This window comes from Furipterus horrens, unplaced genomic scaffold, assembly GCF_987537825.1.
Source record: "Furipterus horrens unplaced genomic scaffold, mFurHor1.1.pri manual_scaffold_6, whole genome shotgun sequence".
Classification (NCBI taxonomy): Eukaryota; Metazoa; Chordata; class Mammalia; order Chiroptera; family Furipteridae; genus Furipterus; species Furipterus horrens.
Genome location: NW_028327176.1, coordinates 160,302,751 through 160,315,490, shown reverse-complemented (window position 1 = coordinate 160,315,490; position 12,740 = coordinate 160,302,751). Strand labels below are relative to the sequence as shown.

The 12,740-nt window shown below is 38.1% G+C and overlaps 1 protein-coding gene across 1 annotated transcript in view; it reads right to left on the bottom strand.

Moving 5' to 3' along the window:
- Window positions 1-12,740, bottom strand: part of CLVS2 (clavesin 2) — a 59,112-nt gene that overhangs the window by 17,958 nt on the left and 28,414 nt on the right. The gene's annotated exons all lie outside the window — the stretch shown is intronic.

Genomic DNA, 12,740 nt, shown 5'->3' with positions numbered 1-12,740 from the left:
AGGTGTGATAGCCCTGCCCAGGAAGCAAAGGTAAACACAAAACTGTCAGGATGGCACAGATCATGATAGAGATCCCGGTGACGCAGCTAACCAGACAGCAAGTATCTGCTCTAACGAAGCAGCAGACAGGAAATCTTTCTGAGGCTCGGTTCAGAGCTCTGCTTATAAAAATGCTTACAGACCTAACAGCAAATCTTAATCAAGACAGGGAAGGAATGAAGACTAGTCCTGCTGAAATGAATGAAAACACATACGAAACTAGTGGTGAGGGCAAGAAAACCAGGGATCAAATCAACAAATTGCAACACAGGGAAGGAACAAACAGTCAACCAGTGCAGAAAGAGGGAATGAGAAGTGAGGAAAATGACGAGAGGCTCAGAAACTTATCAGACAGTTATAAGCAGGCCAACGTCCGAATCACAGGGTTGCCAGAAGGTGAAGAAGAAGAAATAGAAATTGAAAAATTATGTGAAAAGATAATGAAACAGAACCTCCCTAACTTGGGGAAGGAAATAGACTTACAGGTCCAGGAAGCAGAGAGTTCCAAAAAACCTAGACCCAGAGAGAACCACACCAAGAAACATTATAATCAAAATGTCAAAAATCAAGGATAAAGAGAGAATCTTAAAAGCAGCAAGAGAAAAGAAGAGAATTACATACAAAGGGGTCCCAATAAGACTCTCAGCTGATTTCTCAAAATAAACTCTGCAGACAAGAAGGAACTGGCAAGAAATATTCAATGTAATGAAAAGCAAAAACCTACAACCACGATAACTCTATCCAGAGAAGCTGTCATTCAGAATAGAAGGGCAGAGAAAGTGCTTCCAGGACAAAGTAAAACTGAAGGAGTTCATCAGATCCAAACCACTGTTATATGAAATGTTAAAGGGACTTGTTTAGGAGAAGGAGGATCAAAACTATGAACATTAAAATGAAAACTGTATCACAACAACCAAGAATAGAAGCTAGGGAATTGAAACAAAGGCAGACTAAGTAGGCAATGAGAGTGGGAAAAGAATTATAGGTATGGGAAATATTTTGGGGAAGGTCAGTGGGGAGGGGAGAGGGGGGAATGGGAGGAAGATGGTACAGGAATTAAGAAGCATAGTAGGAGGGAGTGAAGTAGATAGGAAGATGTTGAGAAGAACTATATGCACAGCCAATGGACATGGACTAAGGGGGAGGACAACTTGAGGGAGGGGGGGTCACTGGGTGGAGGGGAACAAAGGGAAAAGAAATTGGGACAACTGTAATAGCATAAACAATAAAGCATATTAAAAAAGTGATTAGTAGGATACATTAATTTTCCATTAATATGTGGCATTGTAGGTAAAAGTTTTTAGAGAATTGAAAATTTTTGAGATATTATATTTCAAAATAATTTTGCCCTCCCAAAAGTTAAAGTCCTAAATCCAAATATGCATTAAAATATACATAAGTTTTTAGGTTGAATTTTTAAATTTGAAAATTGATTTGCTTAGATTTAATTTGCATACTTTACAGTATCTCTTTATTTTAAGATCTATAGCAAAATGTCAACTTTTGTTTAAATTGTCTATCATGAATACAAGTGTGTCAGCATGTATTTCTCTTAAGGGTGACCAACAGAATACGCTATACCCAAAGGCAACTGCATATCATTCTGACATTTCTATTAAAAAATAGCCGGTTTCCCCATTCTATATATATATATAGATCAATATTTAGCTAAAGAAATCTTCATGACGCTGTGACCACTAATAACACTCTTTGCCCTGTCACTCTCCTTTGGTGAAATTCAGTTCCCATTATAGAGATGTGCTAACTTTGCTCTTTTTCAGTCCTGTCTGAGGGTATCCTCTGGTTTTATTTTTTTAAGTTAATTAGAAATGATGCCCAAGTAGAATGATGATGCCTGGTAAGTCTCCTTTATAGGGTACAAAAAAGAAGGCTTAGAAGGGTTTACTGGAGAACTATATCATCTCACAGCCGATAGTGAGGAAACTAAGGTATTAAATAAACATGTCCTTTAAATGGTGGATGGACATGTGCTATAGGGAAAACAGGTCTCACACCAACTGCATTGCTTTTGGGACTCTACACTCAGCATTTACTTCCACTCACGAGGACTAGGAGGAATCTTCTTAGGTCACTTAGAACATGGGGTGGCCAAGGGCTGTTCCAGTGTGTGAAGCTGCAGGCCTGGAGAAAGGCCAGGAGTTACCCTTCCTCATCCAGGATGGCACATGACTATCATCTGCTCACATGAAAATGAGAGCTTTGTGATGCTCTTATCATTGTTGTAATCTTAATGTAAACCATCATTTCCAAATTTTTTATTTTATTTTTAAAATCTTAAATAACAGTATAGTTGGCTTGCTTAAATCTACAAATCACCAATGTATTATCACTTGTAAATTATAGTTATTTACTGATTTCACACACATGAAAAACCACATTATTATTCTTTTTTCCCCCCGCTATGTTTTAAGCACAGGTATTGAAATAATCTGTAACACTCATGGCAAGGTTCCAGTGATAAATGTATTTACCTATTAGATAAATGTGTCTGTCAGCAAAAGTATCTTTGTCCCTCCCTCCCAGCTGAATAAACAAAATTACTAAATAGACAAGAAGGATTATTATGGAGAATAAACCTACTTAAGTAACTATGACTATATGATAAGGGCCTCTGAAATATGAGGGTGAGAACTGACCAATCTATCTCAAAATCTCAGGTATACTCTAATTCTAGACAAATTATTATTTTGTTATTTTGTGTGTGTTAGTGTGTGCCTATAGTTAATCACTTGGTGCTGGTTAATATTGCTTAAACTAAAACCCTCCCATCCTGCAAAGGACCTAGAGACATGTTGTTGGTGTAATATGAATAAATCTCTATACCTGGATAATCCTCTCAAATTTCACTAGTGACAATTGAGCCTCAACTTTGCATATGGAGGAGAATGTCTGAGTCTTGGTAAGAGTAAAATACAGACAACTTAAAGTGGGATATTATGTAAAATGTTACTCTTCAAAACTCTGTCTAGCTAAAACTGTTTCTTCAAGTAAAACCAACCCTTACAGTTGTATGTGAAATAGTTTATTCTTGTATTATTATTTATTAATTATTTTATTATTTTCTATAAGAACAACTGCAAATTTGCTTTTGCCCCACCCTGTAATAACATGTTTAGTCGCCATATAACTGAATGGCAAGATGATCTCTCTTTCGTGAGCAAAATAAGGGTGGTAGTCTTCCCAGCTACTTTTCTGTCAGAGAAGGTTGATAAGAGATTGAAGCAAATCACAGCCATAGAGCCTTAACATGAAGACACAGGCTTATTTAAATTAGTCACTGCTGGTGTGTTCCTGGTACCCATGGGGGGTGAGAACACAAACCAATCACATGGAGAATGTGACACAGAGCTGTTCACAATCTATGAAGTACCAATTTTAATCACATATATCAGCAGAAGAAAATCCAAAGTAACAACTACTATCTGATTAAAATGTTACTAATGTGTCTAAGTTAGGCTCTTTTATTAAAATGGAATGCATAGCAAGGGTAACAAATGTGTTATTTCAAATCAAAATAGAATGTGTATCAATTTTCTGTGACTTGAATCTTGAGGCTTGTAGTTTCAATCTATTTGCCAGCTACAGCAAGAAGGCCTATTATCCCAGCCATTATATCAATAATAGATTAGATCTCTCACTTGACTTTTAAACGACTTTAGTAACACACATTCAAAAGTGCTGATGTTCTTATATTCAAAATAGCCAAAGGGGAGTTAAGCAGCAGAATTGCTGCTAGAGGAACTGAGAAAAGCAGATTATAAAAAGAATTAGGCGGAAGTTGTCAAGTGGATATTTAAGGACTAGCAAAACTGTATTTAAAGAGGAAATGCAATGCTGCTAGGCATTGACAAAACAGGACCCGTGATAGTCTACTGAAAGAACATAAATTGGTAAAATATTCTTGAAAAAAACTGAAAAAATACTCCTTGGGGGTTCCTTAATACTAGTTCTAGAAATTAATTATTAAAAAGTTTTCATTAATTGGGGAAAAATTTTATGTCCAAGAATGTTTTGTACATATTTTGTAAAGAGGAAAACATTGGAATCAATTTAAATTTACTTCAACAATATAAATAACGTATTTATGGTATACAGTACAGTAGTCCTCTCTATATCACGGTTCCCTTATCGCAGCCTCACTGTATCGCGGGAGTTTTAAAAATATTATATTTAATTATTTATCATGGGTTTTTCACTATATCGCAGGATTTTGCAGTACTATATACATATGTTGTTAAAGTTACGTGGGTTTAAGAGTGTAGAATATGTTTAAGAACATAAGTAGTGTTTATAAAAGTGTGGAAAAGGTTAGTAGGGGAGTGGGAAAGGTTAATAAGGGACTGGGAACAGTTTATAAGTATGTGGGAAGGGTTTATAAAGCCTCATAATATATATAAATACTAAAATAAATGTAAGATTCCTACTTCGCGGATTTTCACCTGTTGTGGGGGGGGTGTCTAGAATGTAATACCTGTGTAAATGAGGGAATATTGTATTAAAGAGCCATTAAAATGGCACTTTTAAGAATTATTAAAGGGCATAAGCCTATGATGGCATTACCTGAGTGATTGTACATATAGGCCTCACTTAATCCTGTCTGCATCGCTGCCTCCTGAGACTCAATGGTTTGGCTGAACTAAGTGGCTGGGTTGGTGAAGAATGGGGTTATCTGTGGGCTTCACTTTAAAACTGGTTTCTCTTTTCTATCCTAATGGCCTGGACAGAAAGGGCCCAGAGGTCTGGGGGGGGGGCCTAAAATATTCCCCTCAGCTCAAACTAAGTATAGTGGGCAAAAGGATTTTGAACAGGTGTGACGTGCCTGGCACACCTTCCTCCAGAGAAGCCCTTTTTTTCCCTAATGTGGGACATTGAAAAATTAATCCCTGCCTTTTGTAATCTAGTGGTTATGGATTGAATGATGCCTTTTAACTCTGCTGCCAAATCTGTTGCCCTCAGAATACAACAAGGATGCCAGCCTGTTAAACCAAGCATGCTGTTGTCCAGGGACAGCCAACTGACCTGGAGTCTGCACGATCCTTCCCCATGTAGGAAGGCCACCCTCCCCTCCAAACCCCCACTCTTATTAGGGATTTCTGGACCCAAGGGTAGGGAGGATGATGACCATGTCCAGCTTGAAGCAACTAGAGGATCATGAGACCTTCAACCATTGTCCTTTATAAGATTATAAAGGGCCTTAAGTCTGAGAGGTGGGATTGTTATTTATTTATATAAAAAAATAACTAATTAATTTTTTAAAAAAATAATATAGGAAAGGGTGAAGCCAGAGAACTTGTATGCATGCTCCATGGACAAGGGGGAGTGGGACTGCTGGGGTTAGGGAGGGTGCTGGGCAGAGGGGAGCAAAGGGGAAAGAAAATTGGAACTATTGTAACAATATAATCAATAAAATATACTTAAAAAAGAATTATTAACAAAAAATAATCAAATATAATATTAGGTTAATAAATCAGGAATAAATTTAATATTATTAAAAGGAATATAAAAGAAAGACTTGGAAAAATGTATCAAAATATTAGTCTGGTTAATTCTATGTAATAGAATAATAGATTACTTTTATTTTATTGTTTGTATATATTTTTTATTTTTCAAGTGTTCTGAAATGACCACATAGCATACATACACACATGCATACTCACAAATATGCTTCTAAACAATCAACATGAAGGGATGGTGGAATGGGTTAATAAGATACTTAGCTCCTTCCATAACCACATCAAAATTACACCTAAACTATAGAACAGCTATCACTCAGGACTGCCTGAAATCAAGCTGAATGGAAGTCATACATCTAGGGAATTAAAGAAGAAACCACATCAAGACTGGTAAGAGGGTTAAGGTGTAATATGGGCTGGTCTCAAACTCACCCATGGTGGAAATATATTGGGAGGGGTGTCTTAACTGCAGGGTCCCCCCCTAAGGGACAAGGGATCCCAGTCCCACACAAGGCACCCCAGCCCAGGGTTTCAGTAACAGGAAGAAAAGTCCCCATAACTTCTGGCTATAAAAACCAGAGAGGATTGAGGATGAGGGAGATGGAGACTTCTAGAGGCCCAGACAGTTCCTCTTAAGAAGCCCATGCAGGAACTTACTTGCATTCACTCCCTCTGAGCTCCTTCACTGGGGCAGCAGCTTAAAAGGTACCAGGAACATATGGGGAAAACTAAATTGTCCACCATCAGGGTAAGAGCTTCAGGACAGCTTTCTCCCCAAAAGAAGTGCTGGCAGAGGCCATTATTCCTTTGCTGAGCCCTCCTACTACAGAGCTGGCAGGTGGGTGCCATATCTGAGACTCCATCAGTCTGGCTCACACTGTTTTCCCCACTCTGATGATTCCCTGAGACCCTGCTCCACTGAACTTTTGGGCCCACCCAAACTTTTTCTAGTGGCTTTTCTATACAAATGTCTTGTCTTGGTTCATGCTTCAGATTTTCCTAAAATTTCTCAACCAAGCACCTTCTGGACTTAGCCTGCTCTATACCTCTCACTAAGTGGTCCCAAACCCAGAATTAGCAGCAGCCAGATTTGATTCACAGCTTGGCCTCTCCTGGGCACCTCAAGCCCAGCACAAGTAGCAGCCATCTGCAAACTGTTTTGTAGCTCGTCTTATCACTCCAGGGAGAACATAAGTGATGGCTAACCTTAATATGCACCTCCCACCCAGTGGACAGCTTTAGACTGCACTGAAGCATGACCCACCTAACCACCTCCACAAGTGACACACTCAAGGGGCAGACTCAGTGTGCATCAGAGCCCTGCTGAAGTAAGAGCCACTATATGGGGTGGGCTCCTGCTCAGCTGATCATCCACTATGGTGGAGAATGAAGGTCAGAGGTCACTAGTTAGATATAGCAAGTCATTGCAGCTGACTGGCCTGGGGTAAAACCCTCTCACTAATGTGCCAACATCAATCAAGGCTCAACTACAAGAAGAAGGGGTACACACCAAATGTGGAAAGAGCACCCTGAGTATCCAGCTTGGGTGATACAGAAGGCTCTGCCTCTGAACCCTAAAGAACATCCACTATATTAAGCCACTCTATCAAGCCTGGGAGACATAGCAGGTCCACCTAATACATAGAAACAAGCACAGGGAGACTGTCATAATGATGCGACAAAGAAACATGCCCCAAAGGAAACAACAGTACAAATTTCCAAAGAAAAAAACTAAAGAAAATGGAGACAAGCAATTTACTAGATGCAGAGTTCAAAACACTGGTTATAAGAATGCTCAATAAATTTAGTGAGAACATGAACAGCAGAAAAGAGAACTAGTCAGAAATGAAAAATACACTAATTGAAATGAAGAATAATTTACAGGGAATCAACAGGAGAGTAGATGAAACCAAGAATAAAATCAGCAATTTCGAATAGAAGAAAGCAAATAACAGCAAAAAAAATTAAAAAATTGAAAATGAGGATAGTGTTAGGAGCCTCTGGGATAGCTTCAAGTGTACCAACATTTGCATCATGAGGATGGCAAAAGGAGAAGAGAGAAAAAAATTGGAAACATATTTGAAAAAATGACATAAAACTTCCCTATATAGGTTTCAGAAATAGACATACAAGTCCAGGAAGCACAGAGAGTGCCAAACATGAGCGACCCAAAGAGGCCCACCCCAAGACATATCATAATTAAAAAGCCAAAGATTAAAGACAAAGAGATAACCTTAAAAGCAGCAAGAGAAAAGCAGTTAGTTACCTACTCTCATAAGACAGTCAGCTAATTCCTCAACAGAAACTTTGCAAACCAGAAGGGAGTGGCATGAAATATTAAAAATAATGAAAAGTAAGGACCTACAACCAAAATTACTCTACCCATCAAAGCTATAATATCATTTAGAATCAAAGGACAGATAATAGCTTCCCTGACAAGAAAAAGCTAAAGGAGTTAATCACCACTAAACCAGTATTATATGAAATGTTAATGGGTCTTCTTTAAGAAGAAGGAAAAAAAAAGATAAGAAATATGAACAATAAAATGGCAATAAATACATTATCTATGAAAAAATGAATCTGAAAAACAAAATAAACTAACAAGCAAAATAGAAACACAGACTGATAGATACAGAGAACATTTTGATAGTTGCCAGATGGGAAGAAGGTTGAGGAGATGGGTGAAAAGGTTGAAGGAATTAAGAAGTACAAATTGCTTGTTACAGAATATTCATGGGGATACAAAGTAGAGCATTCGGCGGCGGCGGCGGCAGCCGTCCGTCTCGAGAGACGATGGTGTAGCTTCTTAAGAGTCTATCTGCACCGCCGAGAATGGCTGTGCAGTCCAACTCGGGAGTGACACGGTATCTGTCTCCTCCCGTGTTGAATAGTCATCTTGCGATGACGCTGGAGTGTCCTCTCCAGTGAAGCTGAAGCTACAGAGCCTGGGCAGGGTGATATGGAGGGTCTGCTGTTGCCCATGCAGCAGACCCCCCATCTCTTCGCAGCTGAAGGGTCCAAGAGAAAGACGGAGTCAATACAGCTTGGCTTCAGGTGCGCCGCAGGAGTTGCCGGTGTTGACTACAACGTCAAACCGCCTTAGGGACTCCGGCTCCGGATTTTCTGTTGGGGTTTACTCCCTTAGCCTTTCCCCTCAAGAGGTATGCCACAAGGCAGCGGAGGTTTTTTGGAGTCAGAGTTTTCCTTCTCTGATGTGCCCTGACTGGAAGATCGAACCAGCGACACTTAGCTCTCAGGCCGACGCTCAATCCACTGAGCCAAACCAGCCAGGGACAGTAGAGCATTAGGAATATAGTAATAACTACACATGGTGTCAGATGGGTGTAAGATTTATTGAATGATCACCTAATAAGTTATATAATGTCTAATTACTGGACTGTACACTGAAATTAATATAATAATGTATGCCAACTGTAAATTAAAAGTTAAAAAATCATTTAATTTAAAAATATCAACACAAAGATAATATAGCACTCCAAGCATTGATTAAATTTAGCAAATATTTACTGAAAACTACTCAAGCTTGGGAAATACAAGGAGCATGTAAATGATGAAAAATCCTTAGCTTGAAGGAAAGTAAAATCTGGTAAAGAGAGTGAGTAGCATGAAATAAGGAAACATCATTTACAAATGTATTATGAGTTTTAAAGAGTGAAAGGTAAAAGATTGAAGAGAGAGCAAAGAACTCCCCAAAGAGGTAGTATTCAGAAGAGATCATGGGTGTCAATGAGAATCTGGTAGTTGGGGGTGAGGCAATGGAGCAAATAGAAGACAGTGTCCCAGAGAGAAACAGCAGTGATACCAGAGATGGGAAGAATATAATTAGAATATAATTGCCAAAATTGTCTGCAATTGAAGTTAAGGGTGAGGAAATGTTGGCAGTATGACCGAGGTGATTTTGGAGTCTACCTGAACCATCCAAATGGTCTCATATAAGAGTCTCTGTGTTCTTGGCACTGGGCATTCCTGAGAAGAGAGTGATATATTGCAGTTAATCTAGCAAGGGTATGTAATTTATTATCGAAGTTTCAGTACAATACCTTTATGGTAAGATATTCTGTCTCAAGTTAAAAATAAAAAATCAACTAGCGTTTTATCTTATTTTTTTAAATGATCAAGTAATTGTGACACAGATATCCATCCACCACTGGCCAGCAGGGATGAGGTGATGAGGGTTAAGGGTGGAATAATACTTGGGAATGGATGAAGATGGGGATAGAATAAGGGGTCTCTAGAATACATTTCTTGGAATAAAAAAACAGTGATTTTATGTTTGACCTACCCAGGTCAATTGATAAAGTCTTGTAAAATGTCCTAATTTACTTGACTTCAAGTAGGGAGAAAGCAAAGATGAAGACATGAGGTTGAAATTTTAGCTCTATGCAGGTAACTAGAACCTGACTTTGAGTCACATCAAGGTGTTAACTATAAAAGGAAAACAAGTACAATGATAGAGGTATGAAGAAGATAGAGGCTATGGAACTTAACGAATGATTGGATGCAGAGGAGGTTTATGAGAAAATGTCATGAAACAGGTCATTTCATTAATCTTTCTCAGTTGAGAGACCACTAATTATACTAGAGGCTGAAGCAGAAAACTGAAGAGAAGTGCAATATCTTGATTTTCAAGTGTCAGTAGGCTGTGTGAAGATGTCCCAAAGTTTGGATAGCTCAGAGTGGAGTAGACACATAGAAAACGGAAACAGAGAAAAAAATTAAGATTCATGAATATGTTGAAAGGCATTTCAAAATGCTACAGTAACCAGAATATTTTAAAATAATAATAATACACAGACTTCTCTCTCATTTAAGTTCTTGACCAGGAAGAAATTGAGGAGAAGAGCTGGCTTCAGTAAAAAGTTGGAGAGAGAAGAGTTCACTGAAGCCAGAGTGATGTTTCCCGATCTTTTGCCAGAACACTTTTAGCTCTACCAACTCCTTCCAAGACCGTGTGGTGTCCATATGGATTGTGAGGCAGTGGATTACAAAGATAGCTTGAGAAGATCTAAAGATGTGCAGGCACGTGCCCTTCAAAGCAGCGCACATGAAGAACAACACAACCGAGGCCCAGGGGGTAGGAGCACCCCACCCGCACCTGCCACTGCTCATGAGGACTCCCATTAAGTCTCTGAATATCTGTGCAAGGTCAAAGGTAATGAACATGATGCTTTGGTTTAGCTAACCTGGGAATATTTACTATCTCTTCCCTGTTAGTTTTATCAGTACAACAGGAAGGAAGCAAAATTTTGGCTTGGGATCATTACTTCTCTCCAAAATCAAAAAACACTTAATGAATGCACCTCTGAATACAAAACTGAACTTCTAATAAATGCTTCAAAGATTTGACTGTACTTTTCTTATGTTTATTACAAAATCTTATAGATATTTATTAATTTTTGTTAATTTGAGGAGATTCTAATTAAAGCACCAAGGAATTCACATGACCTGTGTACAATTTTTCTTTTGCTTTACCCTTGTGACTTTATTGGAAAGAATTAATCATCCAATGCTCTTCCCTAGAAGTTTTCCTGCACATGGCTACAAAGTTCTCTTACAAATAAAGCTCCCTAGGAAATAACAGTCAACAAATTTGTGGACCATGATGCACTTGACTGGAGTGGAGATGTTAATGAAAGACAGTGTCTCTCTATGACACTACTATGCATTTAAGATGCCTATTCACTCCTGAATCTTACGATGGAATTGGAGAGTTCATATAAGTCTTTGGTCTGCCAATGTGCATGAGCAAGATATGCAAGCATTTCTAGTTGTCGAAGCTTTCAACTCAGAGCAACCACACACATCTAAAGTCTTTCTTTCCATAATCTCAATCATGACATATCAATCAACAAAAAATTTCTAACTCAGCTACATAAAGTTGAATAAGATCCTGAAGGAAGTACCGATTTTCTGAATAAAGAAATGTTTTCAGCTATTGCTGTGTATATGGATGTGTGATTCTGTGGTTAAGAGAGCTCCCTAGCTTCAACCCCTTCCTTGCAATTGCATATTCCATTCCTCACCTTTCCACTGTCCTTGAAACCTAAGTGAATGCAATTCTGAACTAGTGACAAAACTGGTAGATGTCTGTTGTACATAACATATGAATCTGACTGGGACAATGCATGCCATTTTAAACATTGAAATATATAAAACATTCAAGTATATTTACATAATTTTTAGACACTTACTTTCTATCCTTTAGACTGCAGCTCAACTTTGAGTTACAATTTAGGTGTATTCAAGAAATTTTGGAGCTAAAACACAGAGCAGTACACATTTTCTTCAACATCTTTATCCTCAACATTCTTCCACCCATCTATGCAGTTTGACATTGGACCAAGCCGTGATGATATTACTTTTTTCTACCATCTACTTCCTTTTATTTCTCTTTATTTATTATATATATGCACATACTATGGAAAGTTCCATTTGAAGGTTTGTGTATTAACTCTCAAAACTAATGCCCACCTGTAGGTAAAGTCATGAAAAAAGTCCTCTATATATAAATATTAACGAAAGGTAGAATATACTTTGAAGAGTATTCCTTTTATCTCTTTAATATTCTTTCTGTCATAAAGATATGATCAAAACTAAAAACAGCAAAGAAATTCTACTTATTTTAATGATGCAAAATAAAAAATGCTCCTCTGAATGTTATCTTTTAGTGCTCTTCGAGAGATAACAAAAGTGTGTTTTTTCTCATCCAACAAGTATTTATTGTTTCAACTATATATATGGGCACAATGCTGGTGGTAGAGTCTGGACTCTGTGATATTTTCATTTTTTTCAACAGTCAGAAGGTACCTGTGCCTATCTACTGACTCACTGATTTTTAAATTTTGAAATAATTATAGATGAAAACGCTGCAAAACCAAACATAAAGGTCCCATGCATCCTTCCCCCACCTCCCCAAATGGGATACTTTACTAGAACAAACCATTAAAAACAGGAAACTGATTTTTGTGCAATCCACAGAAAATATTCAAATGGCAATAGTTTTACAAATACTCATTTGTAAGTGTGTATGTATGCATGCTATGCCATTTTATCATCTTTGTACCTTTGTGTAACCATCACCACATTCAAGAGACCGAAATGTTCTATCACCACGGGGCTTCCTCACACTCCCTCTTCAGAAAAGTCACACAAACCCATCTCACCCCAAACCCTAACCTCTGGTAACCATTAATCTCTTCTCCATCT